Source organism: Drosophila miranda (assembly GCF_003369915.1).
Source record: "Drosophila miranda strain MSH22 chromosome Y unlocalized genomic scaffold, D.miranda_PacBio2.1 Contig_Y1_pilon, whole genome shotgun sequence".
Taxonomy (NCBI): domain Eukaryota; kingdom Metazoa; phylum Arthropoda; class Insecta; order Diptera; family Drosophilidae; genus Drosophila; species Drosophila miranda.
Window position 1 is genome coordinate 42,954,301 of NW_022881603.1, and position 6,783 is coordinate 42,961,083.

The 6,783-nt window shown below is 41.1% G+C and overlaps 1 pseudogene; it reads left to right on the forward strand.

Moving 5' to 3' along the window:
* The first annotated feature begins 233 nt into the window (after positions 1 to 233).
* Positions 234 to 6,576, forward strand: LOC117191687 (annotated as a pseudogene).
* Positions 6,577 to 6,783: the final 207 nt, after the last annotated feature.

Genomic DNA, 6,783 nt, shown 5'->3' on the forward strand with positions numbered 1-6,783 from the left:
AAAAGCTGCAAGAGAAGCAGCTTTAACTGAGCTCTGGCGAGCATCAGGCTTATTGGGTTCTGCAGCAATACTCGTCTTAACCGTGGATCCAAGTAGATACTGCAAACGATTGCATCGCACCCCAAAAGGCTCTCCTCTCTGTCACAGATGCTTTGGCTCAAAGCTTGGCTTTCACTGGTACTTGCTGCTGCCACAGTGGCTTGAGCTCCAGCCATAGCTTGTAGAAGTCACCCATGAATATTGAGTGCTTTGTAATTTTACTGTTGCAAGGTATGCCGGTTCCAGGGTATTAAGAAGCCTTTTCAAGTCTCTCCACTCAGCTGCAGCTCCCGTTAGTATTTATATCATTTTATAAATACAACATAACATATTAAAAACGAGGGGAACGTTGTGAGTTGCTGCGGACACCGCAACTCTACGGTTATACCCGATACTAAGTCAGTATAACTCTCCTCCGGCAGACGCCGCTAATATTAAACGACACGACAAAGAGTGCGTGCGAGAGAGACAGAAAATCAGTCTGAGCGTGACGGCGGGCGCTGCGTAGCCACTGCAAATTGATTTGTTCCTTTTGGCTATAAAAATTATCTGATCTGGTCCAGATTCAGCAATCTGATAGATATGGTCGTTATCTATGATTCTGCGTTTTTAGTTTTCTCGAATGTGCAATATTGTGGATGCAACAGATTTTCGTTCTTTGTGGGGGCGGAAGGGGGTGGGGCGAAATTCTGAGATAAACGTTGTGAGTTGCTGCGGACACCGCAACTCTACAGTTATACCCGATACTAAGTCAGTATGGCTCTCCTCCGGCAGACGCTGCTAATATTAAACGACTAGACAAAGAGTGCGTGCGGGAGAGTCAGAAAATCAGTCTGAGCGTCACGTCGGGCGCTGCGTAGCCAGTGCAAATTGATTTGTTCCTTTTGGCTATAAAAATTATCTGATCTGGTCCAGATTCAGCAATCTGATAGATATGGTCGTTATCTATGATTCTGCGTTTTTAGTTTTCTCGAATGTGCAATATTGTGGATGCAACAGATTTTCGTTCTTTGTGGGGGCGGAAGAGGGTGGGGCGAAATTCTGAGATATACGTTTTATAGTGAGATCTAACAGAAGTGCGGATGCCAAATTTGGTTACTCTAGCCTTAACAGTCTCTGAGATTTGTGGATGCCCCAGATTTTTGTCCTTTGCGGGGGCGGAAGGGGGTGTGGCGAAATTTGGACACGAAACGGTCAAGGTCCGATATCACAGGAGTGTGGATACCAAATTTGGTTGCTCTGGCTCTTATAGGTTCTGAGATCCTTGAACTCATATTTTGCAATTGGCAAAACCGACCATGAAACCTGTGTGTTAGAGAGAGACAGAGCGAGAAAGAATGAAATTGTTTTCTTGATTCTGGCTATAATAATTATACGATCTGGTTGAGATTTTACATTCTAAAACATATAGTCATCCTCTACGATTCTGCGTTTTTGGTTTTATCGTATCTTTAAAAATGTAGATGCCACAGATTTTCGTCCTTTGTGGGGCGGAAGTGGGCGGGGCGAAGTTTTGAAATATTTTTGTAGCAGTGACATATCACAGAAGTCTGGATACAAAACATCGTTGCTCCAGCTCTTATAGTCTTTGAGCACTAGGCGCTGAAGGGGACGGACAGACGGACGACGGACAGACGGACAGACGGACAGACGGACGGACGGACAGACAGACAGGGCTCAATCGACTCGGCTATTGATGCTGATCAAGAATATATATACTTTATGGGGTCGGAAACGATTCCTTCTGGACGTTACACACATCCACTTTTACCACAAATCTAATATACCCCAATACTCATTTTGAGTATCGGGTATAACGAGGGGGAACGTTGTGAGTTGCTGCGGACACCGCAACTCTACAGTTATACCCGATACTAAGTCAGTATGGCTCTCCTCCGGCAGACGCTGCTAATATTAAACGACACGACAAAGAGTGCGTGCGAGAGAGACAGAAAATCAGTCTGAGCGTGACGTCGAGCGCTGCGTAGCCAGTGCAAATTGATTTGTTCCTTTTGGCTATAAAAATTATCTGATCTGGTCCAGATTCAGCAATCTGATAGATATGGTCGTTATCTATGATTCTGCGTTTTTAGTTTTCTCGAATGTGCAATATTGTGGATGCAACAGATTTTCGTTCTTTGTGGGGGCGGAAGGGGGTGGGGCGAAATTCTGAGATATACGTTTTATAGTGAGATCTAACAGAAGTGCGGATGCCAAATTTGGTTACTCTAGCCTTAACAGTCTCTGAGATTTGTGGATGCCCCAGATTTTTGTCCTTTGCGGGGCGGAAGGGGGTGTGGCGAAATTTGGACACGAAACGGTCAAGGTCCGATATCACAGGAGTGTGGATACCAAATTTGGTTGCTCTGGCTCTTATAGGTTCTGAGATCCTTGAACTCATATTTTGCAATTGGCAAAACCGACCATGAAACCTGTGTGTTAGAGAGAGACAGAGCGAGAAAGAATGAAATTGTTTTCTTGATTCTGGCTATAATAATTATACGATCTGGTTGAGATCTTACATTCTAAAACATATAGTCATTCTCTACGATTCTGCGTTTTTGGTTTTATCGTATCTTTAAAAATGTGGATGCCACAGATTTTCGTCCTTTGTGGGGGCGGAAGTGGGCGGGGCGAAGTTTTGAAATATTTTTGTAGCAGTGACATATCACAGAAGTCTGGATACAAAACATCGTTGCTCCAGCTCTTATAGTCTTTGAGCACTAGGCGCTGAAGGGGACGGACAGACGGACGGACGGACAGACGGACAGACGGACGGACGGACAGACAGGCAGGGCTCAATCGACTCGGCTATTGATGCTGATCAAGAATATATATACTTTATGGGGTCGGAAACGATTCCTTCTGGACGTTACACACATCCACTTTTACCACAAATCTAATATACCCCAATACTCATTTGAGTATCGGGTATAACGAGGGGGAACGTTGTGAGTTGCTGCGGACACCGCAACTCTACAGTTATACCCGATACTAAGTCAGTATGGCTCTCCTCCGGCAGACGCTGCTAATATTAAACGACACGACAAAGAGTGCGTGCGAGAGAGACAGAAAATCAGTCTGAGCGTGACGTCGAGCGCTGCGTAGCCAGTGCAAATTGATTTGTTCCTTTTGGCTATAAAAATTATCTGATCTGGTCCAGATTCAGCAATCTGATAGATATGGTCGTTATCTATGATTCTGCGTTTTTAGTTTTCTCGAATGTGCAATATTGTGGATGCAACAGATTTTCGTCCTTTGTGTGGGCGGAAGGAGGTGAGGCGAAATTTTGAGATACACGTTTTATAGTAAGATCTAACAGAAGTGCGGATACCAAATTTGGTTACTCTAGCCTAAATAGTCTCTGAGATTTTTGAATATCCCAGATTTTCGTCTTTTGCGGGGGCGGAAGGGGTGTGGCGAAATTTTGAAACAAACTCGTCTCGGTCCGATATATTAGGAGTGTGGATACCAAATTTGGTTGCTCTAGCTTTTATAGTCTCTGAGATCTAGGCGCTAATGTTTTACTCTAAGCAAAGCCGCCTATGCTACGTGTGTGTTAGAGAGAGACAGGGCGAGAAAAAATGAAATTGTTTTCTTGATGCTGGCTATAATAATAATACGATCCAATTCAGATTCCGCAGTCTTAAAGATATGGTCATTCTCTACAATTCTACGTTTTTGGTTTTTTTCATATCTTTAAAATTGTGGATGCCACAGATTTTCGTCCTTTGTGATGGCGGAAGTGGGCGGTGAGAAGTTCTGAAATATTTTTGTAGCAGTGACATATCACAGAAGTCTGGGTCCAAAACATCGTTGCTCTAGCTCTTATAGTCTTTGAGCACTAGGCGCTGAAGGGGACGGACAGACGGACGGACGGACAGACGGACGGACGGACAGACAGACAGGGCTCAATCGACTCGGCTATTGATGCTGATCAAGAATATATAATACTTTATGGGGTCGGAAACGATTCCGTCTGGACGTTACACACATCCAATTTTACCACAAATCTAATATACCCAATACTCATTTTGAGTATCGGGTATAATTAATATTTCAGACTAGTGCAATAGCACAGCCTTGCTCAAGCAGCTCAAGCGCGACAACTTCGTTCGGTACATCGCAAAACTCAAACACTGCTCGCTATTGAAACGAGTTTTTTGCAAACTATTGAGGTAGCTTCAGAAGACGAAACTGAGGATGGAGAGCGAGCAGATCTCATCAAGAAAGGATATGCCGAAATTGACGACTATACCCCAAATCCAATTTGCTTGACCTCCAATATTATGGAGTATTGGAGGAGCTTCGATACCGTTTCCCTAACTTATACCAGCTGGCCAAAGTGGTGCACTCAGTTCCTGCGACCCAAGTTAGTTTGAGAGATAATTTTCGACACTTAAAATTATGCTCACTGATCAGGGATGCAACCTCGCGGACGAATCATTGTCGAAATTACTTTTTGTAAAATTAAATAAAACTTATTAATTAAACGTATTTCTGAAAATTTTAGCGAAGGGTGTAGCTTTGTGGTCCTTTGGACAAGGATATGCAATAATATTAGCGAACATTCTAATACACAAGCCGAAAATTCATGTTGAGTTTTATTTTAAGCGAAAAAAATTAAAATCATAGATAATCATTATTATTATTTAGTTTTATTTTTTTGATCAAGAATAATGATTAAGTCTAAGTTGTATCAAATTACTCGAAAATAATGATTATCTGTGAAGAAAATCGTAAAAAATCAAAAGTTCACAAATCATGGGCGGCAATGCAGAGATTGTACAAAAATAAAGATTTTGGTGTAAATAGTGTTTTTCTAGTCATTAAAAGTAAGAGATTTTTCGATTAAAAAAAAAAAATTTTATTTACGGTCCTGTTTATTACTATTCAATGCATGTTTGCCGTCATACGTTTGACCTTCAGAATACCGTAAATATACCGATAAACGAGGGGAACGTTGTGTTAGAGAGAGACAGGGCGAGAAAAAATGAAATTGTTTCTTGATGCTGGCTATAATAATTATACGATCTGGTTCAGATTTTGCACTCTAGAAGATATAGTCATCTTCTACGATTCTGCGTTTTTAGTTTTCTCGTATCGTCGAAATTGTGGATGCCACAGATTTTCGCCTTTGTGGGGCGGAAATGGGCGGGGCAAGTTTTAAAATAAACAAACAAAAAAAAAAAAAATTTCTGTACTTTAACACATCTTGTTTTTTGCATAAATATAATCTCCTATGTTTTATGTTTTCACGAATGTTAGATTTGAATGTATTAATAAAATAAATTGCTGCAAAGCTAAATAAAAAAAAATTATTAAAATATCTTAGCGAGAGCATTACGGAAATTGCTTATTTGGGAACAATGAGCAATGTTGATGAAATAAAAATCGATCAGCCTGCTCTAGTTTTGAAAATTCCCCCGAGAACGATGATGAGCACAGAAAACGGCTGGAGATAGAAGAATTAATTGCTCAGAGCGACAACCAAAATATATCTTTGAATACTCTAAAAAAAGTTAGCCTTGACGTCCTATGGATTGGTAACGATAATTTGCGACGGATTCTGTGCCTCAGTTGGCTGGCGTTGATGTGACTAGTTAGAGCGAGCTCCAACTCTTGATGAATTTTCAAAACCACCTGAATACAACCAAGTAGTCTTGGATGTAAATCGTCTCTAAAAAAGATTTTCCTCCTGGAATACATATAACAACGTATTGCACTTCAGGACCAACTTACCGTTCTTATTCTACGGGTTATTAAAAAGTATCCGAATCTGCGCTACTATCAAGTTATAATGATGTGGCAGTTACATTTCTCCTGGTGCTGGAGAAAAAGTGGCGTATGCTATATGGAGCAACTGTCACACGCACTTCTCCGAGTGCATGCAAGAGACAAATGGAGGCCACCAAAGGCGGCTGATGTTATCTGGCCTGTTGTAAATTTTGAGAGCCAGAACTTTACCAGTTTCTTCAACGTTCTACGGTAGGCACTTTGTTCGCTTTACCGTGGTACTTGACTGGTTTGGACACAGTTTAAATCATACAAAGCTGTAGTCCGTCTATACGATACTTTCTTGCTCACCATGTATCACCAATCTTCGTGACGGCAGCGATTTTACTGCATCGTTCAATATGAAATATTTAAGGAGGACTGTGATATGGCATCAGTGCATTGTCTTTTATCAAGGCTACCAGAAGATTTGCCATTTGAAGTTTATTGAAAACTTCCAGCAAGCTATATGATAAGTACAGCTTGACTGTAATAGAAAAGGAAGTTGAAATTCTAATTCTTAAAGAAAAAGAACAGAGGAACGTCGAAGAAAAGCTGCTTCTGGAGCGACGAAAGAAGCTTACGCGCTCTGTGTCCAAAATCCAAGCTACAGCTTAAGCCACTGGTTCCCAAACTTATGACACCAAAGTCTTTGCTAGTGACAACAGCTGTTTCTATTGTAGTTGCGTTGTGGCATATTACTACAAGAACCAGTATCTGGCGGCGGGATCAGTGAGTTTCGGATGCTTATTTTTTTTCTAGTCCCGAGATATATAGTCCATTCGTCCGAAATTGGATTTGTATGGCTGAGGTTTTCGCTTTAACGTCTTAATGTCTTTCAAATAAATAGGTAAAATTGGCATGGCCAAGAATTCTTATATTTTAACTAAGTGTGCTGAAGTCGATTTTATGAATTCTAAATTGAATGAATTTATCTATTTTGGCATATGAATGTAAATAATAGTGAAT